This window comes from Falco punctatus (assembly GCF_963210335.1).
Source record: "Falco punctatus genome assembly, chromosome: 7".
NCBI classification, from domain to species: domain Eukaryota; kingdom Metazoa; phylum Chordata; class Aves; order Falconiformes; family Falconidae; genus Falco; species Falco punctatus.
In genome coordinates, this window is record NC_137587.1 from 7,346,364 (window position 1) to 7,373,575 (window position 27,212).

General features: G+C 40.8%; 1 protein-coding gene and 1 long non-coding RNA gene across 28 annotated transcripts in view; both read right to left on the reverse strand.

Annotated features, from left to right (window-relative positions):
- The window catches only part of LOC308067069, a 53,333-nt gene extending 26,635 nt beyond the window's left edge, over positions 1–26,698 (reverse strand). The window contains exon 1 of the long non-coding RNA XR_013929438.1: positions 1–26,698. This exon is cut by the window's left edge and continues 12,563 nt beyond it. This is a non-coding gene — a long non-coding RNA (uncharacterized lncRNA).
- NRXN3 (neurexin 3) overlaps positions 1–27,212 on the reverse strand; it is a 1,019,675-nt gene that overhangs the window by 627,259 nt on the left and 365,204 nt on the right. The window lies entirely within an intron of this gene.

A 27,212-nucleotide genomic window follows, 5' to 3' on the forward strand; every position in this document is an offset into this window, starting at 1 on the left:
AGGGGGATAAGACATAAAAGTACCATGAGGGTCTCACTCTTCTGCAAAGAGCCTGTGCAGGCCAAGAGACTAGTGCAGCGGTACAGAAGACTCCTATCCCCCCTGCACACATCCACATTGCTATAACAGGGAGCATAACGCCAAGCCCGTCAATCCTGCACCTTCAGCAAACACCCTCTCATTGTAAGGAATCTTGATTTAAAGAAAACTAAAACTAATGTAGCTCTGCACCTTTTGACCTCAGTTGGGCCTGACAGCACTCCACAGTAACCCATGGCACAACGCAAGAGTGGCAGCGGTACTGGTCAGTAAGTTTTGGACACTGGAGCCTTTCCTACTGAAACCAGAAGTGCCAGTTCTGTGAAGGGCCATGCACTGGAGAGGACAGACCATGGAAGCACCTAGATATCAGCTTCAAAATGAAATTCTGGACTTACAGAGGCACAAAAGTAGTGGCAGCCTAATTATATGGGCTTTTTACTTCAGCACAGAAAACTGCATTTCCAGTGCAGCTGATCCAGTTTTTGGCACAGGAGGGACTACGTTTGGATTTGTGTATGTAAATGGAACTGTTTCTCAGCTGGATGAAAGATTTGTTTGTGCTGTGTGTAACGTACAGAGAAGCATAATGATTGCATATATTATAAACCTGCTAAAAATCAAAACACTTTTTTCCAGTATTATTTATTAGAACTACAGAATATAGAAAGGTACAATCTAAAACCAACTGTTATTTTCTATACCTGATATATAGTGGACAAATTTTGAGAGAGAGAACTAGCATCAGTGACTGAAGCTGGATGGAGCTAATGAGTCCTGTGCCAGAGTCTTTAAACCTCTCTCTGCCTTGTTGGAATGAACTTGAACATAACAAGCTGACACAGCCTGACTTAAAGCACCTCCTGAGAAACTAGATTTGCTTCTTGCAAGACCTGAGCAGTGTCTAAACACCAGAAGGGCACACCACTCATAACCCACGATTCACTTATTTATTCACTGTTGCTGAAAGATCACAAATTATAGTTTAATACCATCAGCAGAAAGAATTAGAACCTTTCCCTCTGTCTGCAAACCCTGAACTCTGACAGAACAAGCCTGATCTCCAGATGCTTACCATTACAGGTATGCCACCGAAGTGATGTGAAAGTACAAGTGACTGAACACAGGGACTTAAGTCAACCTGCCTTTTCATCTCTTGACTGCAAACCTCTCATTAGCGAACCCACAGCAGTATTCACGTGTATCATTAATGGTGCTAAACTGTAATTAGGGCTAGCAAGAATCCAGTTCAGAGAGAGCAAAAAGTACCAGGTATCTCACTCAGTGATGCTGAGTGTTCCCACCTCCCCTTCAACCAGGCTTTGCTACAGAAGCTCCCAGGACGAGTACCTGGCATGGCTCTGCGCAGGGGCAGACCAGGAGAAAAGTCCACACACACAATTTCCTACAGCTTCAGGGAACACATACAGCCACACCAGCAAAAAGACTGTGATTTCCAGTTCCATATATTTCCTGACGGTATTTCTGCAGCCTTCACAGCCTTTATTATTCACCAAGGTCTTGTATCTTCGGGGTGGTAAATATCACTCATCCATTTACACATAAAATCACCAAGTTTGAAGAAGGTCAGTTTCAGATGAGCCAGGAACAGATTAATACATTTTTCAGGGCAGAATGAGTATTATGATCATATGCACTGACCTCCTGCACAACACAGGCCACAGCACTTCAGCCAGTAATTTCGACACTGAGCCCATAACTTCAGTTTCAACTAGAGCTTATCTTTTAGAGAGAAGCATTCAGTCCTGATTTAGAGACTTCAGGTGATGGGAAATCTACCATCTGAGTAGAAAAATTGTTCCATGATTAATACTCACACTGTTAAAGATGGGTTCCTTATTTTAAGTCTCAATTTGCCTAGCTGCCACTTCCAGTCATCAATCCTCATTAGACATTTTCTGCTCCCAAAAGATTAAGAAGCAGTCTACAATCAGAGATCTCTTCCACAAATAAGTACCCGTTGGCTGCCGTCAAGTCCCCTCTTAACCTTCGCTTCTGTAAACTCTGTAGAGTAAACTTCCTTAGTCTCACTACGCAAGCTATGTAATGACACTCCTAAAGTAGACATCCTTAGGTAGCAAGATCTCACATCATTTTTATAGCTGCCTTCTGAACCCTTCCCAATTTACTAAGAAATGCTGCATTTGATGCAAAGGACAAAAACTGAAATCCTGACATTGTTAATGGTCTCCATTGCCACATCCAAGGTAATGCCACTGCCTGAATATTCTACTACTTGTAAAGCTCAGTTTTCTCAGCTACAAAATTAGAGGAAGCATATGGCCAATTGGCTAAACAAATCTCAGCTCCTTTTCAGAAGCACTGCTTCCCAGGTAAGCAATGGTCTTTGTTCCTAGAAGCAGGAGTTTGCCACAGGCTGTATTAAGAAGTCAATCACCCAAATGAGCCCACTTCTTACTCAAGAAAAATTTAGGCTGTTTGGTTTACCCACGCCATCATTTGCCTCTCCATCACCTGTTTGGTTCACCAACACATTATAACAGCTGTGTCCTTTATCTGCTCATGACACCACACCTATCTCTTTCATGCTCTTGATCAAATAACAAAATGGGGCATGTGTCACACACACCATCCACCCTGTCATCTTTCCCTTTCCTCAACAGTGGCACTGCAACAGCTATTAACCAGTACTCTAGCTTATTTTCAGTTGTCCAGGTCTTACTGGAAATCAGAGCTGATGTTTTACAAATCAATAGTTTCCTCTTTAAAACATTTTTGTAAACTTTATTTGACCTCTAAGGCTTAAAACCCATATATACATCACACACTACACATGTAGAACATTTTCTGATCATTTTCATTCCAACTGAACTATTCTGAGATCATCAGCTGGCATCTTTCCAAATACAAAGTAATGTATTTGCTGATCACCTCTGCTTTGTCTGCAGTACAAGCGATGACTAAAGATCTTCATCAATTACATTCCATACTGAAATCTTCCTTTGACTGAGTAATTAAATAAATCCTTCAGACTTTCAACTTACCATAGTGAAATTTTTGGTGAGGCTTTTTGTTGTTGTTTGGGTTGGGGGGGAAGGTTTGCTGGTGTTTGTTTGTTTTTTTTTTTTAAAAAAAAACAAACACACTTGGTTCTTATAGCTTTCTTTTTCAATTGTCTGCACTGAAGTTACCAATTTGAACTGATTCCTATTTTTTCATTCTTTCCAAAGAATGACCAAAGAAAGACAGACCATGCTCTGTAACTCCATTGCAGCACATTTAAGTGTCACACAGAAAGCCACAAGGACTTTTCATAAGTTACAGTATGCATAACTAATCTCAACACTGTACTCCATCACCCTTGTATGTCCTAGCCATGTAAAATGGAGGAAACCACAAATCATTCTTACAAACATACTCCTTGAATGCAATATGAATGGCTCATGCTTTTATAACCGCATACCCCAGGTTTATTCTCTTCAGATAACTCAGCCGTTGACAAATTCAACGCTACCTGCTACCTAGTTTTCTCCAGAAAGAAATCTTTCAGCTTCCGAGTCAGAAAGAGATCTAGGAACACTAGCAACCCAAATGCTGCACAGCTACCTATGCATGTATTAAATTTTCCTCTGTAGGAGGATTTCTCCACATGCTAGCAAGTTTCAATTACATCAACCCTACTGCTGAAAAACCTTAATGTCAGAGGAAAAAAAACAAACAAACCCAAACCATCAGGGATACAGATCCAGTTAACAAAAGATTACCAGTCTCAAAACAAAAAACTCAAAAACTAGAAGTTATTCCCATTATTTACTCAAGAGAGCTATAGAAGGTGCTTTGGTACTGGCTTCCACACCCAAAGCCACTACCACGTTTGGAATTAGACTGTTCTATAGTCACAGTACATGCAGAAAATAAATAACCCTTGCTCCCCAATGACAGGAGCCCAGTTAAACTCTCAAGGAAGAACTTCCGGAACAGAAGCCCAACAGCCCCTTGTTTGCAGTAAATGGTAAAATACTGAACAAGAACAGCAGCTTACCATCAAGAAAAGGTAAGGGTAAGTACAGTCCTCCTTGGTAGCAAACAGACTCACAGTGAAGTTCAAATTTAAGACAGATTTTTAAACTCAAAGAGACTTCTGAAACCAAGTTGTCTTATTTTCCCCAATACTAAAGATTTACAGTAAAATGAAAGCAATTCTGTAAAGTTTGATGGCCTGCAATATACAGGAGTTCAAGGATTCCTGCTGGCTATGCAATTTATGAATGTAGGATCACAACCAGAAATTGTGTTTATACACTGAAGAGGAGGGGCACTCCCCTGACAGAAGACAGACAAAATCAGTGATTTCCTCCCTTCAATTCTAGTGTTTAATTTCATATCTCTCTTATTTTTAGATATCTGAATGGATCCAGTAACTTTAACCTTATATTGTTAGTAGTATTTTTTATTGTTCACAGCTTACAAATTCCATTTCACAGGTTGCAGAAGTCAGCATATACAGAGGGCACCTGGAGAATAAGTTTTCTTCCATAGCACTAACCAGTGAGAAATGTCCCTAAAACCATAAAGTGGGTTTCACGTCCCCATTGTATATATTCTTACTAGAAATATAAGCATGTAAATATTTCTAATGTTTCTTTGCCTCAGTATTTGTAAGGCACACTAGCTAATTACGCATTTGTTGAAAGTATTTTTGTTTATGTAGGTGCCAGAGAGCAAAAGAGCAAGATTCCTGTGTGTCTTTTCCCTTAGCAGCTTCCTTCCCATTGGATTTCAGTCTCCATTTTCTGTTAGTTTCCCCCCTCCCCATATTAACCACTGCTTCACCTGTTTCTTGTTCACCTTCTCATTCCTTCTTCCTCCTTGGCTTGCTGTATTCATACCATTTTTGTTCAACCACCTTTCTCAATATCATTTCCTTGGAGTCTTTTCACCCCCATATATGCATGCTGCTTAGCAGAATGTGAGGACAGGGGAGAAAGGAGAATGCATCCCTTCAGAAACACTGGGAGTCAGGCAGGGAAATAATATCCACTGATGCCACGGAGTCTCTCAGCCTACTGCTTGTCCCAATGAAATGAGTAACACATGAAAAGGAAGGAGAAAAAAGCAATTTAGACTTTGTTCTCCCAGCTCTCAGGTAGGGCTGCCTCTTCTAATATGGCCCTCTGAAACGTGTCATTTCAGCTACAGAATGAGGAAAATGTGCAAAGCATTGTCTCAGCTGTGTGCTTGAAGTAAAACGAGAAGTTTCATGTGCAGCATGACATCACAGCTCCTGGGCTGGCAGTCTGCACCACGAGATGTAAGGCTCACAGAGGTCCAAGTGCAAGCCTAGCTGTGCAGCCCTTCCACGCCAACACAGAGAAAAACCTCTCGGCTAAATAAAACGCACATAAACGGGATTGCAGACAGCAATGAGACATTCGGACAGGAAAGCAGTAGGAACCTGGTGAGCCGTAAACTGACTGGGAAATCCTTATCAATTCAGTTGAGAGCGCTGGGAGAGTAGATTCAGTTATATCCAAGACAAGCAACTATAAGTTTCAGAAGTGCAGCAGTGGAGCTTACTGAAAGTAGCATTAGACAACATAAGCAAACGCCAGACTTCATCTAACTAGCATCCCAGGTTATTAAACATTTCTTAAGGGTGTATCACAGGAAAAGATCAGCACAGGCCACAGCTTGGAATACAGAAGATTTTAAAGCCCCACTTCCACTGCCTGTTCCGCCATTCCTCCGGCAAAGCCCCTGCCTCCCAAGCGACAGCCTCAAGCCTGTCCCTGCCTTCCTGGAAGCACACAAAGAACAGCAAGATTTCCATTTTAAAAGATAAAAAAGGGAAAAATTTAGCAAAAGCAACCTATATCCTGTCTAAACGAGAAAGCATCAACACATTCTCCTCCCAGCCTACCTTACAATGCCGTTTAAAATCCCCAGGGGAAAAAGGAAGGAGGAAAGGGCGCAACAGAGGAAAACACAGCCAAACATCACGTTCCCCACACAGCACAGCTGAGCCCACAGGGTCAGCACCCCAGGGCCAGCACCACTGACCTGCAGCCGAGCTGGGCACGGGGAAGGCGGCCCGGCCTCCCCTCACAGCAGCTCATGGCGCCCAGCCCGCAGCAGCAGCACAGATCTCCTCAGCCCCAGACCGCCAGGTGCCTTCAATGTCCCAGCTCCAGCTGAACACTAGCACTTCAGGGGCTGCACCTGTTGTCCCCATCCACCTCTTACTTAACAGGGGAGGGGGCCTTTTAAATGTTATACGTGCGTGGGTTTTGAAGGGCAGAAATGCAACGTGCCAACAGGCCGGGATGAGGAAAGCCTCAGTCTGCAACAGCATTGGCAATGGAACGTGCTAGGCAGGGGTGAGGTATTACTGCTGCTCAGGGCATGGCGGTGGAGAAGGAAGCCAGAATACCATGACACAGAAATTTCTAGAAGCTACTATGAGGTACCTGCAAAAGGAGTCAGCACCTGGGTGGCTGAAGACAAAAGAAGGGTGCTGTGACACAAGGGGAAAGGCCGCTGGCCGGGCAGTCCCAGGTGGATTGCATCAAGATGAGATCTCATTACTTTTCCAGCCTGAGAGGTCACACCTGTGGGTGAGGGGAACGTCCAGGCAGCTTGTGTGCTCTACCAGCATTGAGCAGGGCTGCTTTGTATCCAGTCTGGCCACGCAAATGGTACCAGTTCCCCTCTGTCCCACCTCAACATGAAGACACGTCCCCACTCACTCAGAAGAGCTACACCAGGACTGCCTTCCACCTCTCTGAGGAGACCGACTGGAGCAAGAGTTCAAGTAAACTTTCTTCATACCTTGCCAACATCCTATGTGCTAAACCATCTCCCGTGCTCTTGTAGGAGACCCCACATTTTATCCAGAACCTCAGGGAGGACCGCAGCTCCCACCAAAGCCTCCATCTGCTGAGGACGCATGTGGTGCGGGGCAGGCCAGGCAGAACTATTTTACATTTTACAATAATGGCTTTTTTTACAAAGAAGTAAAAAATGGCACTGAGATGGTCTGTAAAAAGACAGGGTCTGATGTAAAGTCACGCAGGTACCAAACCCCAGCAGTACAATTCAGGACATTGCTTTTTTAGTAATACTACCAGAGGATCCAAATAATGCCATCCAAGATGGAAAGGGGATGAGCCTAGTTTTGAGCACTGGGAATGGTGTTCATTAGTCATGGTTTTTGGAAAAAAGGTACAGATACAGGACTCAAGAAACTAGAGCTTAATTTATAGCTTTACTACCTATATTGCATGTGTAATTGGCTAACGTCCCTTAGGATTTTAAGGGACTTGTAAATCCTTAGCATAGATACATATTTTTAAGACAAATGTGCTGAAGTCAGTGATGCGTTCAGATACAATGTGTTTCTAAACAGATACTTCATAGCTCAAAGGGCAGTTACAAGCAGAAATGACTGTCCTGCGTCATACAGGAGGTCAGGATAGATCATAATGGTGTCTTCTGGCCTCAAAACACATGATGCAAAGCAGATAATAATGGCTAAAGAAGTACCAGTCAAACTGAACTCTTGAAAATAGGTAACTGTAGACAATTCAATGCCTATGTGTTTTGCTCAAGACGGGTGACTTCATGGAAAAGTTAAATTTGTCATTCATAAGCTATCCGGGCTGACGTGGGTTGTACTATTTCTGTGGGTCATTGTCCCAGCACTTTCTAGAGCACCTCACCGCACTTGCTCCAATACCTTGCACCACACTGACCACTGCTACCAAAATGAAACTCAAAAAAGGGCTTCAACCTACCATTTAAGAGTAGCTCTAAAGCATAACATCTAAAATTTAAGTCTTGCTATTAGTCACACATTCCCATCAGGGCAATACTGTTAATAATTCAATCACCGAACCCGCAAGGCCTCTTTCTAGCAATACTATTCACAGAACCCTATCAGAGAGCAGTGATTCACGTCCTTCATAGCCCTTCATAGTCCGTGACTAACACCGAAGTACAGGCTTTATGAGCAAAATTGTCTACTCGATCTGTATGCCCTTCTAAAGTAGGGACCCCGTCAAAGTGTGAGACCGCAGACCATCCTCAGTGTTTTTTCAGACAGGCTTAGATTATCAAAACTGGTATTTAGCTTTTGACATGTATGGCCTTAGGCGTATTGAACACAGTACATGTCCTGTCAAGATGGGAGCGACATATGCTGGAAAACCAAACCCACATTTCTGAAAACGTTGATTCCCTGTCAGATGCCCTGTCAAGGCGGAATATTGTGGCATTTTATTTTTAATTTATTCAACATCCTTTAGATGCTGTAAATGAAAGATTAGAAGGTTGTAATTTAAATATTCAGTGTCAATACATAACAAAAAGCCAGATTCCTGCTGAGAATAAATGTATTTTAACAGCAGTAGTTCAGCCTATGGCTTATTTTTTCAGTGTTCATAGAAAGGGGAAGATGCTGACAGACATCACGGTTTAGTGTTTAGCAAGCAAGAGTGCCAGGAATTGTCACCAGGTAGGCTATTATGAGTGAAGAAAGCAGTGTTAGACCTGTCAGGTGGGAAGGGGATGCTTGTGGGCTTTTTCTCTGCAGCAGATAGCCAGTTGGTCCCATTTAGCACTACCTACTATGAGACTTTCTGTTCATAAGGCACTTGAGAATTCTTGGCTTGAAAGAAATATCAAGACAAAACCAACTAGCAGCAAAATTAGAACTCCCTTTACGGAGCAAAGTGAACCTAATTCATAGGATTAATCTCAGATGACTCAAAAAAACATGAAGTTGAGAGCAGGATCAAAATCATGCAGTACTTTGAGGGAATTAATTCTCACCTTGTCTGTGGGGAGACTGGAGTGAGATGTATAACTTTTGAACGAGAGGATACTTCTGCATTATTTCTTCTTGATGTTTTTTATCCATACATGTCAAAAGTTAAATACCAGTTTTGAAAATCTAAGCCTGTCTGAAAAAGCACCGAGGACGGTCTGCTGTCACACACTTGAGATTTGACTTTAGAAGGGCACATGGATTGAGCAGGTTTGCTCATAAAGCCTGCACTGCACAGTATGAAAATTCTCCAGAACACTTCAGTAACAAAAAAGTAGTGACCAGAACCACAAGCCAACATGAATAGTCTTGATGCTGTTACAGGTCCAGGGTAAAACTGCTTGAAAATAGGAACTGTCTGTACTACGATGGAGACATTGGTACCTCTCAACGCACAGGGCTCAGCTAGCAGTCTGAGTTCAGGCCTCGGTGCTGGCCCTCTGGGGGAGCATGCCAGTCATACGAGCAATGAAGGAATAACATTAGCAAGAAAGGAAAAATTAAATGATGGCTCAGAGAGCTGGGAGCCAGAATTTTCAGTCCGTTCTATTAAGAAACAAGTGAAATCCTTTCTTGTTACTACTAAAGAGGGAATTCTCCTTTGAATAACTAAGAGCAAAGACTTGGAGAAAGGGCACTGGATACCAGCAGCCATTGCACTGCTGGTGTTCAATGCTGCATCTGACAGAGTATGCAGGACAGTAATGATCCTGCATAACAGCTAGAGGAATAACATCTGCCCTTATGTTCACTGGGACTCCGTACCACTTGTCTTTCGTGTGACTTGACGTACCTCCTGTGCCTGCATTTAGTTCCCCACATCAGCACTCCAGCTTTTGTCTCAAGCTCCCCAACAGTGGTAGAGCTTGAACTTTACTGACACTTCCAGTCTCATTTGCAGCTCTTAAGGAAAAAGCTGCTGAAGACATGGGAGATGCAGAGTGTCTGGAAGAAAGCAAAGCTCAATGAGCAGTGCTAGGAACAGGTTATTAAATGTGGTGTTTATTTTCATCTAGGCCAAAAAATATTCACTCCTGATGAAAATTTCTGTGCATTACTGCTGCATTATTTCAGAATCAACCTGCTAGTTAACAACTCTCTCCCACAGCCTTTTCCAGAGAAAAAAATAATCCAAAATTTAAAGCATTTAGAACAGTGTTTGTGAAACAAAACCTCAGGCTGCAATGACACTAGCAGTCCTGCAACCCTGTGAAATGTTTTGCAGCACTGAGTCAAGGTGCATAGACAAGGGAAAGCAAAGCTGACCTTAGTGTGCCAGGCACTAAACCAACACAATCGCAGGTCAGTCACTAGGAGCTTAGCTTTTTCCCCCAAAAAGAACTAAGAATGGAGAAAAGTTCCTGGTAATGAAGAGGCTCGCTTCACGGTGAACAGCTCTCCTTCCTCAACCTGTTTGTTTCTAACACCCTTCCTGAGAGTTCCTGAGATATGCAAGACCCCATGAAGATATCAAAAAAATACACCCAGGGTTTTTTGGGTTTTTTTTTTTTGCCAGTGGTTTCAGGGGGAGTAGCAACACATTCTTAGACCTGCCTTGAAAAGACAGGCAGGACATATACACTCAGTCAGCTTGTTCCCACTATTTAGAGAGCAGTTAAAATGGCTTCTTTCTTCTGTACCCTTGGCATGAACAAATCAATAAAACCATAAAAAGATTAGACAGACTGAAAGACCAAATGAGTGACGGACTCGCAAGATAGATTTTGAAAAGACACAAAAACATGCAGAACCATTAAAGGCAATATGCCAATTGATAGACGCACTCAGTGTTCATGCACACACTGCACAAAAGAATGTTCAGCAATTGCAGCAGAGCAATTCTAAAAACTAAATCTCTTCCAGGAATTAGGAGGTAAAGAAAAATGGCTCCAATCTATACCAAAAATTACATGCGCTCACACATGCTGTGTTTTTGAGTATGATTTCCTCTTTTATATTCCCAAGCTGCTGCCTTACCGACATGGCTTTGTATGTTCTGATCAAAGCAGCAGCTGCCAGAGCTCTGCTATTGTTTGGGGTTATTTACAGGAGGGCAGAGAACAATTATCCTCAAGGTACTTGAGGGCTCCAAAACAAACAGGTTAAGACTGAGCTGAGTGAATTTGGAAGCCAATTTGCCATGTGTTACATATTATACACCCGGATCAGAAGTGTGAGTCCCCATTCTCTCTCTGTTCTGACTTGAGAAGATTTGTTCACTTAAAAAATAATAATAAAAAAAAAAAAATCAGTGTTCTATTCTCACAACCATATCACCCTCCCCTCTCATATACCTCTGATGGTTCCCCAGCCTTTTCAAGATCCAGTGGAAAAATGATTGCTCTCTACTTTTAGACATTTAAAGTTGACCTTGTCAAAACTACAATTTCTTTCTTTATTTTTAGATCTTTCACCTTCACTGGTTATTTAAAACTGGCCTCTTTTCAATCTCTGTCTCCTCACACATAATTTAGTCTCTTCTGACACAAGATATTTTTTCTCTGCATTTCCTCCATGCCTCTTTCACCTGGCTAAGATACCATGTCTTTTCAAACCTCATCCAAGGTTTCATTCTTTTCTACAGGAGGCACGTTACAGTTCTTTTCTTGATAATACTTGTCTTTGTGCTCCTGATTCAAATTCAAAAGAAATATTGCCTTTTCTCCAGTAAGAAGCAGGATCAGATTCCCATTTATGTGGGTGGCACTAGGTCCTATAAATACATACATACAAATATATATATGTATTTATATACGTATCTCTATATGGAAAGAAATACCAGGAGTAAGATACAGTTAAAACCAGTAAAATTCTCATTGTACCTATAGAACTGATAATCATATGAATATTCATAAAGATGTCTATGCTATAATTACATAATTTAAAAAGAAAGTAAGGAAGAATCCACTTCAGTGTCATCTCAAATTCCAAGACAAAGCCTCCCCAAAGCTGTGAAGTTGAACGTTGATGGTGTTTCGCTGACCTGCTGCCACTTGCCAAGGAAAACAACAAGAGACACAACTCCAGACATCTCACTGAGTGTGAAGAAGAAAGCCGTCTGAACAGGCATTCAGTCACGGCTGAAATGACATTTCCCAATGCGCAGGCCAAAGGGAAACTACGCTGATGTAGAACTCAGCAGACCATTTCACAGGGTAAACAGATCATACTGCTGTGGCACAGGGTCACCATCACCACTTAGCTTTTATTTACAGAATTAATTCTTTCTTTAGGACACAAGCAAATTTTAGCTTTAATATTTGTTCTTACAGCAACTAAGTCCACTGAAATTCTTACAAGCATAAACCAGTTGCCCTTCTGCTAATCTGATATAATTTTTCAAACTCGGGTCAGAACACAGAAACATGAGAGAACTCCCACATCTATTTCAAATTATTTTGCTCTATCACACAAAGCCTACTTTATCAAAAGCAGGATCAGCATTACATAAAGGGAGCATAGTGAAATGAGTACGATCATCAACAAAACACATTAGGTATTCTAGAGAAACACAGGTAAGGAAATGTCAGCTTTTGCAGACTCAAACAGCTGAAGTGAAATACTACTTCAGCAGCAGCAAAATGCTAAGTTGAATGCAGTGTTGAAAACACACATTGAAAAGTTCAGATCGGGATCAGTTTGCCGTGTATGTAAGGTAGCTATCTAGTTCTGATGTGTAGTAATAAAAAACACAAAACACATATGGAGAATATCATAAACCACGCAACCTGTTACCCAGTCTGCAGATATTTCAGCCATCCAGAAGAGTGAGATATGTGATCATGTGCAAAAGCAATATCATTTCTTAATAACCTCATTATTCTGTCCTAATTATTCTGTCATTTTATGGAAATCATGACTGACTGAAGTACAGTGCATAAATCCCAAGCCTATAAAACTGTACATACTAACTACGTCTACAGCAGTCCAGTTATTGCTGGTGTAGGAGACTGAGTATTTGTTTCATTTTTGTTTAAGGAGCAGGTCCATCATTTCTCACTGTTTCTGAAGACATAGGCAGTGGTATAAGAAACACAGTTCTCTCTTTCAATGTGCTGTTACGGAAACTATCGACAAATGCATGCAATTCAAAGAAGAGGAGAGAAAAAACTGCTAATAACACTTTCAAATACATGGTAAGATTTGATTATCTATGGATACAACACTGCACACTTATTCTTGTAAATACGTCCAGATCTTCCTGCTCATTTAAGTTAATTTTCTTTATTTCAATTTATCTTTTTTTTTTTCTTTAATGTTTCTAAGTGTGGCGGTTTTTATTGAATTGATGGTATCTGTATCTAAATAACTACATCTAAAATTACACATATCCCATGGATGCTGAATTAATTGCCACACATAAAAGGGAAAGATTTGCTTGCCGTGATTCCACCAAATTGCACCAGCAGGACAATCTGGCCTTTAATATTTTGGAAAACATCGCATCTTACAGCAGTTTATTAGAGTAATGTTGTGGGTAATAAGCGGGAACTCACTGTTCTTTCATATGCACTATATATGTTTGCACAATACCTTTGTACTGAAGGTATTAAAGCTGTTACAGACACTCATGGCTTCTGATGCTAAAGCTTTCTGACAAGCAGGTGACTATCATTAGCCACACACTACTGGAAAGCTGATAATAATATTCTGTAATATTCTTTGCTCTGAGGGCACCAAGGTGATGTTTTTATCAAAGCCAGGCTAGACTACCTGTCTACTATGTCAACATACTGGTATTTCTCTGATGTTAGAATAGATATCAGGTAGTAATGGGGTTCTGGATGTGAACTGGTTCACCCACCCAAACTGACTCATCCTTTTCAAATACAAATATTCTGGTCTCTCTTGCCTGTGAACATAGAAGAGCTGGTCACAGTAGAATGCTGTGGAAGTGAGGTAGGATTGGGGAGTGCTATTTGGGGTGCTAGACTCCATCTCTAGCTACTGTGGAGATCCTAGAAGCTATAGACAGAATTCTCAGTGCTTGACAAAAATAAGTTTGAAGTATGAGTCAGCCAATCAGGAAGAGAATGGGACAGTGGACCGGTGACTAAAGAGATATAGAAACAACTGTCTCTGTAGCGTAACGGTTCCCACTGAGCCGTACTGCCACAGCACAATGGCTCCTTATGGCCTCCACACCTACACTATTCTTAAACAAACAGCAAGTAGAACAATGTACAACACTGTAACCGCCACCTGATTTTCTGTTGTGAGATTTTCTTCCACTCAGTGACAGCAAGAACCAACTCAGGCTTGCCTGCAGTCTCTGTCACTTAGGAAATAGGGTTTGGGTTTGTTTCACCTCTGTATTTGTAGCTACGGAAATTGTATGCTGGCCAGTTTGTTAGTACTTCAGATCATTTTCTTCAGAAACACTTGATCTTGAGATGTGCTTTCAATGCCCTTGGGAAATCTCTTCCTCTATTGTCTTCTCTGCCCTTGCAAAATCTGTCCAGGTTTTACACAGCACCTACTGCAGCTTCAGAAGACCTACTGCTACCTGGAAGCAAAAGATCTAGAAATATTGTCACCTGAGGAAGAACGCGAGGAGGTTTTTTTCAGTATGGATACAATTAACAGTGTTCACAGCACATGGATATTGTTTTATCCCTAACAGGTCAATTTCAAGTATACTTGTAGTCTGAAAAGCAGCTAAACACTTTCAATCAGTACGCAACCTGCAGATTTCCAAAAAGTGCATTGGCAATAAATTTACACACTGACCCTTCTTGCACAAGTGGAAGCTGGATCCCTCCATATATCACTAGTGCAGTAAGGTAATACAGTGAGTAAGAATGCTGTAACTTTCACTTTGCTCATACTTCCCTCTCTGCTAAAAAGCTATTCAGGCTTGAATAGCTGCAACAAAGCTTTCCATCACTATCAGAAGTGCTCAGATAATGGTGCTCTGTAAGGGCAGGGCTGAAAGCCCATAATGTCACCGCTACTGTTTCTGCATAAAATGACTTCCACTCTGTCTTTTAATAATTCCATGGGGATACTAATGCCACAGCTATTGCAGTCTTGTAAGGATTAAATCATCAGCATTAAGAAGAATACTCCAAAGATAAAAATATGCTTAAGAACTCCTAAGAAAGGGTTTTTAATTTTAGGCTCAAATCTCATTCCACTATGAAACAGAATGAAATATACTTTCGGTGCTTTGACCAAAAAAAAAAAAGATATCAAAATAAAGCAATCCATTACCTTGCCCAGTAGTAGATGAAGCTACCGTTCCCCCACAAAAAAGGAAAGTGTGTTGAAATATTTTACTATACATCCCTCCTTTAGTTTATAACTGCAGTTCTATAAGGATCTATAGTTCTATAGGTATCTTCAAGTTCTTCTGCACTCCCAAAGCTCCTTTCTGGTCCAATCAGAAAGAGTGAAAGCAGCAATCTTACATGAAAACAAGTTTGTGTTTGGCCATTGAGTCTAAACACGATGCAGATCCCCAGAGATATATCTGTGACAAGTTAAACCACACTTTTTTTTTGCATTCAAAGAAAAGTAACTGAAAGCCTCAGTTTTCTCAGACATAAATTTTTTGGATCATGATGATTAAATACCATAGGAAAACCTGATCCGTTAGGTACACTGCATGGTTCAGAAGTGAGCACCAAGACTGGTAATAGCCCTGCTCATACAGAGACATACTTGTCGCAAGAACTCGCATTTACTTTATTTACCTCACAACTGGAAAAAATTATACAGTACCTCTCACTTGTCATACTTTCAGTTCTGAAAATTTCCCCTTAGTATTTGGCAGTGGATCTCCTAAGGACAAGGGCCTTAAGATCCGATTCTTCACAAATGCTGAGGATTTAAAATCCTGTGAAAGTCAACTGGGACTGACTAGGCTCAGTACCTCTGCAAATTAGAGCTAAAATAGAAAAAAACATCTTTATAACCTCCTAATGGACTGCTGAAAACTGTATTTTCAGCAATCAAGACGACAAATCTGGACTCTTTTCCCCTTACAATACAGAAATAATTGACAACATCTAAAAGCCATGAAAAGAGGTGCAAGAAAGAGGAATAGATTTTTATTTTAACTCCTTTTGAGGGAAGTGGACAAAAGGAGCTGCCTGGAAAGGCAAAGCAGAAAAATACCTCTCTCAAAATAAGGAATAAATATTTCCTTATGTTACATCAAAGTTTACCTGAAACAGGGAAGTATCTTTTACTTTTCTGTTACCCATAGCGAGTGAGTTGGCTGGCACCCATTCAGTAGAACGCCTTCCCACAACCAACCCTTTGTACTTAAACTTTGCAATTTGGTAAGAAACATCCTCCAGGCCTTTGGCCCCCTAAAGAAACCTCAGAGCCCAAGTTCCTCTGTCCTGTTCTCAAACACCTCCCTTGCCAGAGTCACTCTTTGTGCGGTTGTGAAACACACTGATTTCTCTGGTTTACTTTGACTCAGCTCAAAAAATATCCAGCTGGATACGTGGTAAAGCAAAGCACAAGATCTTTTAGAGATTTAAAGTAATTTTTTTTGGTTATAAAATGAACATCAGATGCAATTCTAATATTAGTTTTAAACTGACTGCTTCTCTATTTGCTTAATTACTCCTACTCAGAAATCTTAGACAAGTTCCAGCTGCTTCAGCTGAGGGTTTGGCTTTAAGTAACATCATGTCTTCCAAGCGTTGCCCTTAGTTTTTACAGCCCCTGTATTCACATATGGCTGCTTCAGCGCGTTACAGTGCCACAGGTCAGGTTTGGGCTAATATGCTTTTAAGGATTTTATCCAAAATCAAGGCATTTCAGTACTGAACCATGGAAGCTCCTTTCCGAATTTATGCCTAACTGGTTAGGAGTGACTGCCTATCAGCTAATAAATATCACTGGTGTTTTTTTCTGATAGTTGGGTTTAATAAATATCGTCCCTACCTTCTTAGCCTACCTACCTGTCACCTTTCCCACATCCACTCCAGGCTGTTCCTGTTATGAGGAATTCTCCACATATTCATATGCATTATTAGAAAAGGTATCAGTTTTATACATATTCTGTGAAACTTCTGATCTTGGGAGGTATTAAACATTTCTATAGGTATTCCGTATGCTATATTTTAATAAGGATGCTTTGGACATGTTTATACAAGCACACTTTTCTTATTACTTCAAACCTGATCTCTAGCTTTATCACTGGGTTTCCTGAACCATACTTTTGTAACCAGATGCATGTGGCAGAAACAAATGTTTTAAATAAACTATGTTATGTGGATTTCAGCCCTGGGAAGGAATACTGAAGTTAGGATGGTCTGATTTGCTGCAGCTGTCAGAGACACAGAACAGTAGAGTCCACCACAGCCTGGCAGAGGCTGAGTCGTCCCCTCAGTCTCATTCTTGGGCTTTTCATGGCATTTAAGCCACAAAGCTTCAGCATCAGCTGTTTTCATCTGAGACGAAAGGAAGTAACTTCAAGGAAGCAGAGCATGTGTTTGGTTTCTGTGTTGGTTAGAAGAGGCCTATGGTACAGTCCACACTATGCAAAAGTAACTTGCTTCCTATAAAGCATAAATTCTGTGGTAGCCCAGCACTATACTGTCAAGAACCTGTTCACATTCAAGTCCTTTTTCAGATAGCTCTGCCAATGAACTCCATCTTCCTCTTTACTACTTTCCAGTAAGCAGCCTGAACATACCCTCCAACCCTTTCACAGGCGGGAAAACACCACCACAAAATCACAAAATTATTACATTTCTCTGGAGATGTATTTAGGCTCCTCAGCACATGAAGTGAGAAGAATCTAGAAAATCTCCAGCTGCACCACAAGACAGTGCTTAGCCCTCATTTTGACAGGCATATGGAGTACACCAGAGTCAAGAAGTTTGCTTGAACTGGGTACCGGCACCTGCAGCCAAAGCACACACAGACATCTGGGCTCATAAATTATTCTCTCTACGCAGCCCTGCTGGATACAGCATTCCCTGTAGAATACTGCTGTGCTGCTAGAGGAGTCACCCAGCCACTGAGAAATATTAAAAAAAAATACCATTGAGTGAGTGTGTTGAGCTGGAAACTTCAAACCTACCACACTTGCAGCAAAAACCTTGACATTTGGATAATGTTTTCAGTTCATTCAGGAAAACAAGCTCCATGAGAATGATGAAGAAAAGAAAAAAAAAAAAAACCAAAACCAAAACCAAACCTACCAAAAACCCCACCACCAAAAAACAACACACACCCCCAAACACACACAAAAAAACCCCTATTCTTCATTTTCATATAGATTTCATGCTTCATCTGTTCTGTGCAGAGCATTTTAATATGCTTGAAATAAATCAAAGTGTGACCAGTGAGAGAAACATTATAAACTTCGATTACAGTAAGAACTGGTCAATTTTATTGGTGCTGCTTTCAATGACAATGACGATGAAGGAAGGAAGTTTCCCTTAATCTAAAATTACCCTAAGCAGCAAAATATCGTAATATAATAAATCAGAAGCAACAAACTTTCATTCTTTTTAGTATAACAAAACGTGGAGCTAAACAAGGTTAATTTTATGCCCATCACGAAAAAGGCAGCGATATTACCCACACTTGTGCCACCAATATTTTGCTAATTCTAGGACTATGATCAGTATTTTCATGAAAGTGAGGCTGTGGCAGAATCCTGTGACACACTTTTGGTAACTACCGGTATAGGATTTGGCCAACTGTGTATCAGCCTCCAAAAATCTTGGTGATCATTACAAATAGGCTTCTTCCCTTCCTTTCCTGTATTAAAGTTGAATCAGAGTTGTTACAATTTATTTGATGCCATCTTCCGCAGTAGAACTGGCTACATTTTAGCAGTAATAGACACTTAATTTGTAACAGTCCTTATAAACTCCTGGATTCATTCACAGTTCCACTGAGCAAACTCACTCTGCAAGCCTACAATGACAAAAGGTCCTCACATATCCATAGCTCTTTCAAGGAACTTCTTTGCAATTTATGTTTTTGTGAATTTTTTATTATTTCTCCTTATAAAAAAGAACTATTATATTCCAGTAACATTTGCACTTGTCATTTTTTCTGCTGCACTGAACATGCAAACCCACTTTATTCAAATTAGACCCTGCGCCATCATAAACTCTACAGGATGCACACGTCTTCAACTGTACCTGCCAACCTGGAATGGAGGGAATCCATTCAAATCTAGAACCCCTCACGTGATTATAAAAAGGACTTGGGGTTTGGGACAAAGAAATATCAAATATATGACATCTTTCCCCAACACAGCTAAGAAGGGTTTGTGGCTTTGCATGCAGCAGAACAATTTGGCAGATACTGTTCCTCGTCTCAAAGCTAAAAACTAAAGTCCAAGAATTCAAGAGTACCACGCTAGACAGAAGACTTCAGCTTTGCTTAAATGCTTGAATGCTGTAAGAACATTTGTCACTAGTCAGTTACAAAGACGCTAACGGTTTGGTGAAGGTGGCAACAGTTTGTAAGCTGAAAGATGCTGATGTGAGTCAAAAGCAATACCAGCTACGCTCCTTTTCCCTACCAGTCCAATACAGTGGGCTGAATAATTTCAAATAAGATTCCCTTAAAAAAAAAACAAAACAAAACAAAACAAAAAAAAAACCAACAAAAAACCCCCAAAAAAAACCCACCACACCAAAACAGAACAGAGCAATACAGATTATGTCAGCATACCAACAGTTTCTTAACACATAACTAAACCCTTACCTGAACCTACTCTTACATTAACAATTAATTAAAATAACTTCCCTGGTTTGTTTCAGGCTTACTCACGATTGTCTACTTGAAATCCATGAGCAAACAAAAATAATAAGATATCCTCAGATGATTAAAACTGTACTTGGTGATTTGACCTCCAATTCATGATCAGACCTGGATACTGTGATATCCACCAAGACGAAAAAGCTATTTTTCCATAATGAAGTGTGCACACACAGTTTAATATAGCAACCGCTGAAGTGACACGAATCAAAAAGATATTTAACTCAGAAAATTACTTGAGAACTTCTCTCAGCCTTTCTAACTTTTCATATTCGGAATGAAAGTGTTCAGCATATTGCATTTTCCACTAGCTAGAAAATGGTTTATGATGATATAAGAATTCTCACTGATCAAACACATCTGTGTCATCTCGTCCAGGTTCCTCATGGTGTCAAGTCTTCTCATGCATTGTATTCCCTTTGCACAAGAGAGACAAGAAGACAGCAACTGTTTTCTTGGCCCTGAAACCTCAAGAATCAGCTTTTCTTGAGAGAAGATAAGAATTAGGAAAGAAGATATCGTTGCTGAAAGGTTTGCTAAGGACTCTTTTCCAGAGAAGCAGTAGTAATGCAAGCTTGCCATATGCATCATACATCAGTGTGCACCAGCTCAACAAGTGAGACTCTCTTTGGGAGAAGTGTTCTTATTCTGACTCATTCTGTCTGTGCACAAACAGTAAATATTTTTTTTTTTTGGTGCTAAGCAAGCTAAGGTGCTTCTTTCAGCGGCAGACTGTGAACCTGCAGCTCGACTTTCCCCAGCTCATTTCAGAGGCCAATACTCAAGCACAGAAGCACCAAAGAATATTTTTAAAATCAAATTCTACCCTAGCCCTCGAGCACCTGCATGTAATTTCAGTTCTTTTCTCCCTGAGACAAATTTTCTAGGAGCAGTGCCTTTTGCCAGCGAAACCAGCCTTGCAGTACAAAATATAGGCAACACGATGGGTCATGGTGGTAGAAGGACAGCAGCAGTCACTGCTGAAACAGGTGGGTGGTGTGAGGGCTGGTAAGGACGGAAAAAGTCTCCCAGCTGTGAGGAAGAAACTTTTCTCTGTTATTATCAAACCCTCTCACCATTCCTGGGAATAGTATCCAGTATTTATGTCCTGATTAAGTTGTCGGATTTTAAGATAGTCAACAGCCTGATATGTCTTAATCCTGGAAACAACACATTTAGTATTGCTACACAGGTCCCTGATATTACCATTCACACAGCAAGCTTCCTCAAACTCAGTGCCTTGCGTAGAAAAAGCAAAATCAATGAAAAACAAATCACCAAATGCTCAACACACTTAGACACCATTAATGACACTGTTCCAGTCTACCTTTGGCCCTCTATTTCACTAGAAGGCAGCAAAAGCATTGCCTTTTTAAGCCCTATAGCATGATGTCCACAAACTTTGAAGGCTACAGTTGCTTCTTGAGTGTACTGGGTCTGGCTGGGAGTGAGTTAATTTTGTTCGTAGCAGCCTGTATGGTGCTATGTTTTGGAATTGTGAGCAAAACCATGTTGATAACACACAGGCTGGGGGAGAATTAGCCAGCAGCTGTGTAGAGCTTAGCCACCTACAGGGGTTAAAGGAAAACACTGAGGAAAGTGCAAGTGATGACAGCTGAGCTGAAAGAAACACAAATCAATTTATACAAAGCAAGTGGCTGAAATAACAAACTGAGAAGTACAAGTTTTTCTAGCAAAGCCTTTTTTTTTTTTTTTTTTTTTGCAGACATCCTGGCTGAGATCCTGCCAATATTTCAACAGGAAACAAAGCAAGACATCCTGTTCTCCCTAAACAAACACGAGAAAGAAAACTCATATTATAACAACTGATGGATAAGAGAAAAACATGGCTGACCAGCAACTAGTCAATTCAATATTTCATTAAAACAAAACCCAGCATCACATGACTTCAAAAGTTAACCCACAAACTTCTTCCTAGGTTACTCCAAAGTTTAGCTACAGCATCTTTCTCCTCTGGCCAAAAAAAAATAAATAATTTAAAAAAAGTATTAACACACCCTCCCCCCCCCCCCCAATCTTTTCATATTTCATAACCTTTGTTATAGCATTCAGAATCCTAATATTTAATTGGAATATCTAACATTAATTAAAGGGTATCTAGTTTAGTGAGTGACAAGGTGATCAATATGGTTGTTTTGATTCTGCTCCCTTCAAAACAGTTCTCATTTTTAATTATAATCCCATGGAAGGAGGTCAGAGGCTACACGAATTGAAAATGCCATATATAAAAACCTACCAGCACAAGCAACTTTTCAAGAAGCGGTGAGGAGTCAAGAAAAGCTGCTGGGGTGGGAACAATAGCCAGTAAGCTGGCACAGCCATTTACAAAAGTAGGTCATTGATTCCCGGCAGGTGATTGCCGAGTTCCCAAGGTTAGTTTTCTCTCCCGTTAGCTCTCACCACAGCAGTTTAGGTAAAAATACTGCAGAAAGCGTTCTACCAAGCTCTGCTCTGAACAGTACCATCTCTTCAAAGTGATGACCTTAGAAGACCTGCTGAAGTTTCTCCCCGAGGACTAGAACTGAAGAGTAAGATTAGAGTTTCAGAGGATGTGACAGCATTAGCTGGAAGATGAAGGCTAACTGCTGCTAACTAAGAGCTGTGGCTAGCTGAAGTCTAGTAAACACGCACTTGCATTTGTAGCCCAGATTTATGGCCCCTGAAATATTCTGGGGTGCAGGGACCTTGTGGTATCACAAACTGCAGTTTAGGATTGCAGAAATTAATTAATTATGCCACAGTAAAACATTAATCTTCATAGTACTGTCTGGATGAGGAGGATTAAAGGCACTGTGAAAAGCTTGTGCTAATTACACCCAGTGTTCTGCACCCAGGAATGTAAATCACTGGAGTCTCTTTACCAGTCACTCCTCACGCAGTATCTGCTGAGCCCTACGGCTGACTGATTTGGCCTTAAATTTACTGATAAGATAGCACCCAACACAGCAAGCAGTGCTTGTGCTGATTAGTGTTTGCTTTTCTTTTTCACTATTCAAAGTCTCATTAGAGATGCTCTCTCTGGGTTGTTCTCAGACAAAATTAATCACATATAAAATATTCACTTCCTCCTAGATTCTAAAGCATGAGTTTCCAGTTTTGTGCCAATTTGCTTTGAACAAAAGAACAAAGTGGATGTTCTGGCAACTAATTACAGAATCTAATCTACAGAAGACATATTGTCTAGACAGCAGCAAAGCAGAGCAGCTTCTTGTATGCATTCACCCTTTTCCTCTCACATAGATGGAAGATGTCCATGTGCAACCCAGTCCCAAAGGGTTTCGTCCTCTCCATTGCAACTGGTAATAACTCTGTGGACTTTGTCCCTTCCTTTTTTAAAACAAGCTCAGAAGCACTATTTTACTTTGCAGGGGTATCAAGCAACCTCTGAGTTGAGAACTTAAGTCGAGAATTTTTTCCCCACTGGGGACTTGGAGTGGACTTGAGTCAAGCAAGTCTGAGACAAAATAACTCACTTTGCAGTAGCAGCCACATGGAAAAGGAATTTGTTGGTTTATGTGATAAAACCCATCTGCACACCCACAAGGAGCTCAGAGAGACAATAGCAGGAGGGAAGCCCAAATGATATCATCCTGAATTACGTCCAGCCCCATCACAGGGGCCATCAGCCCACCAGAGACTTATCTGCATGAGCCCAGAGGAGCACTGGGGAACAGTGGCAGGTGGGAACACAAATCAAGGACTCCTGAGGAATGAACACCTTGTCTGGGCCTCTCCCAGGGCTGTCCCAGCAAAGCCATTAGCCCCAGTGCCCAAGAGTGAAACTCCATCACCATAAGTCATCCAGAGCAGCTCTTGAGATCACCCCTTTTGGACTAAGGGGGTTGCTGCCTGGGGTGGGACATATGTGATGCAGGGGAAAAGCAGCGTGGGATCAGACAGACTTATGCAATGTTCAGGGGAGAAACCAAAGACAGGAAAAGGGATGAGTTTAGGTGATTTTGGGAGAGACAAGAGTGGGAAAATAGAGGGGAAAGGGGATAAAAAGGGCTGGTCACATATAAATATTTACTGGTCAGTATGCTTACCTGGCTGTGCCCTGCACCTGATGAGTGCAGTCTGTCCTGTCTTCTTATTGAGTTCCTTCCTTTTTCCTGGGTGAGGAGTCCTCTGTGTGCATGAGGGTGTACAGGGGTGTGAGTGCAGCAGCTGGAGCCAAACCACGGGTCAGAGAGCCCATATGTTCGCGCTGCCAGAGACTGGAATGAACTCATGTCTGCAAGTGTGTGATCACTAGCAAAGTGCCTGCCAGGAATACATCTTCAGCCTCACTACTGGGTGGATCCAGCATAGTACGTTTTCCTCTAACAGACTTCTTAGTTCACCATCTGACAAAGTACCTGGAAGGACTGCTGTTTCATCACCTGGCAGAAGAAGAAGTCTTCCAAAGACAGGCTTGCTCCTTTCCTTTCTTCTGCATTGCAGTGCAGCAGCAGCATGAGGCCACACCAGCAGCCTGAGTCTGAGACTGCTCAAAGGTGAGACCATTCTCAGCTCAGCTGTATAGATATCAGCTTTGCTTTCAACACCACAATATGACATACTAATGACTTGTCACTTTTCAGGCTGCATAGGCATTAATTTCTTCCTGATTATGTTTAAATGGAGTTAGGAGATACTAGAGTCACAAATATGATGTGTATGTTTAATCATACCTCTTCACTTTCCAAATAATGTTTTCATGTTAGAGTACTGTTAAGCTTTATTAAAATGACAGCAACATCACTAGGAATCAACTAAGCGCACTTGGTTTTACAACATTTTGATTAGCTTAGAGTTAGCACAGCTTCCTATTAACTTACGATGATAGGGAAAAAAAGAAAACACTAAACCTTTCCCAGAGAGTTACACATCAGATATTCCTATTTTATGTTGTTACAGTGGCACTTACTAAAACAAAACATTAATGTTCCATTTAATTAAGGAACTAAATACAGTAAGCATGGCATCTGAGAGGGGAGAACCAATCTCATGTTCTAGCTGTCTTCTGTTGTCAAAGACCAGTCCAAAATTAATTGGATCTGAAACAACACGCTAACTGCCTCACAGAGACCCAGGACTAACTAGTAGTGATCAGACTGTGATTCTTCATCTTCTTTCAGTTGTGCTTTTAGCACAGAGAGAAGAGGATCAGGATTTGCTGAGGCTTCACAAGTGACACGAAAAGAGGTAACGGCTTGTCTGGCATGATACAGTGAGAAGAAAAGGCTTCACTATGAAATAACAAGTGGTAAGAGAGAAGTATTCACTGTCCCAAAGGCAGCTACTTTTGGAAGACCAAACCTCACATAAAGGCAGTGTCAAATTACGTGGCTATTGACAAGCCACATAATGGGTTTGGGAGAAGAAGAGAGAACTAGGCCAAGAAAAATAATACAAGCAGTATCCTAGAAAGAACACAAAGTGAAGACACCTCCAAAACCTGGTGAATCTGTAGCACACACAGCCCTGTCCTCCACACTTCATATTGGGTAGAATGCTAAAAAATATGCCTATCTGGACTGATAAGAAGTGGGGTCACTGAAAAGGGAATACGGAAATTAAGGACTAGATATCTTTGAAAAAATGAAGAAAAAGTCAGAGCACCAGCTATTATGCCACAAACTATAAAACTATCACAACAACTTCAATTTTCTTTAAAATGAACTATGTATTTCAAGAAACAGTTTAGAGGAGATGGACCAAAGAGCTACTCTTCTTTAGGAAACTCTATTTAAAACCCCAAAATATATGTACATAAGTATTAAACTATACCTATTTTCCCCACAAATCCAGCCAACAAAATTGTGCTATCCATTATGTCTACATTACATGTTGAGGAATCACTCAATGCACCTTCACACAGTGCATTTTGGGATCCTGATCTTGCTTTTGGTTGCGCTTATTCTACACTCAGAGGAAAACAGTTACTACCCAGTTACATCTGTGCAAGCAACAGCACTGTTGGGTCCTTCTAAATTCAAACTCTTATCAGTGTGCAAAAGCAGATAAGATCAGTTTAGGTATCTTCAAGAGTGAAAGGAGAGGATAAGTATTAAATACAGAGAAAGTAAAAAAAATGTTCTTATTCTTGGAAACGATGTCAGTTTTCCGTTTCAGAACTGTGAGATATGACAATGATAAGAAACAGAGGGTAAGAAGAAATGAAGCGATGGAAAACAGTATTTTGCATCAGATATATGACAATCCAAGGATACGCAAGCAAAAATCCTTCAATCCTTTCAATTAAAATTAAGAGCAAGAATATTGAAAATAAAATGCTTACCTGGGACAATATACTAGACTTCTCTCAAAGAGCATGAGCTTCAGTGCTTGCTATGGTAGGCTCTTCAACCTACATGTTCCACAAGACTCCAAAAGTACAGCTCTGTTTACCTTTAAAACCATGCACCAGGTCCCTTCTATTCAGTTAGCAATGGTGACTGCTTGACCTGAAACTCCTCAACTGATTGTGAATCCCATTTCTCAAGTTACTCTGAAACACTTCTCATTTCAACAGACCCTGGAAGACCCATTTATATGTGAGTAACTCTGTCTGCACAAGTAAATATCAATGTGCCTGCAAGAATGTTTACAGTGAATTTGATCTGCTTCTGCATAACCATATTTTATTCATGCAAGAATATACAGGTTTTCATCAATCTGTTTCCAGCAGGTTCCATTCTAGAAAGCAGGACAGATGACCCAAGTCACTGCAACAGGCAGCAACAAAACAAGTTGTTGGAGGCACTAGGATTGTTCATTTTCAGCAACATATCATAAAAAATAGAATAGGAAAATCCAAAGTGGTTTAAAATAAATAATAATAAAAAAAAAATCCTTCAGAGGAAGTCTGTATTTAAAAATGCAACAGGCTCAACTATTGAATGCATGGAAGCAAAATGAATCAAGATGTTTTTATGTTTATGGGGAAAGTAACAAATGCACCGGATTCAGGCTGTATTCCCACTGCCCTGATGATAGGATACTCTTTTTCTTTTTTGAATGTTTCTCCCAATTACTGCTAGATTTTGATTTGCATGAAAACCAGACCATTGCTCCTTGCTACCAGAATTTAGCTGATAAACCTGATAAAGACTTAGTTATGGAAGACTATTAACAGCCAGCTGTCATCAGAAGTAGAAGGTGATGACAACAACACCAGATTATTGTCCAATACCAGAGGAACTGATATGACTGCTCAGATGACATGCATCAACAAGAACTATGGTGCAAGTGTTTAGATTTACAGGTGGCTAAGCAGCAGGAGCATATGAACCCTTAGGAAGCAAAAGATCCTATTTTTATGCAAATGTCCTCAACGCTGCTGGGTAAAAACTGGCAATCTCAGCTAGCAGAGACTCAAGATACTTTTTTCTATTACCCACTCTATCTTGAAACACAGCGTTAAAACTTCGAAGAGCAAAAGGAATTCAACAAGAGCTGTCAAACTTTGAGTCATACAGGACTAATCCCACACCACCTTGCAACAGGGCTGAAGAAGGCCGCAGTTCTCAATGTTGTGAACTCACAATCAAGCTCCTACAGCATTATCAGGGCTTACAGCTGAGGAATAATCACATATCAGCCAATGCTTTTGGCT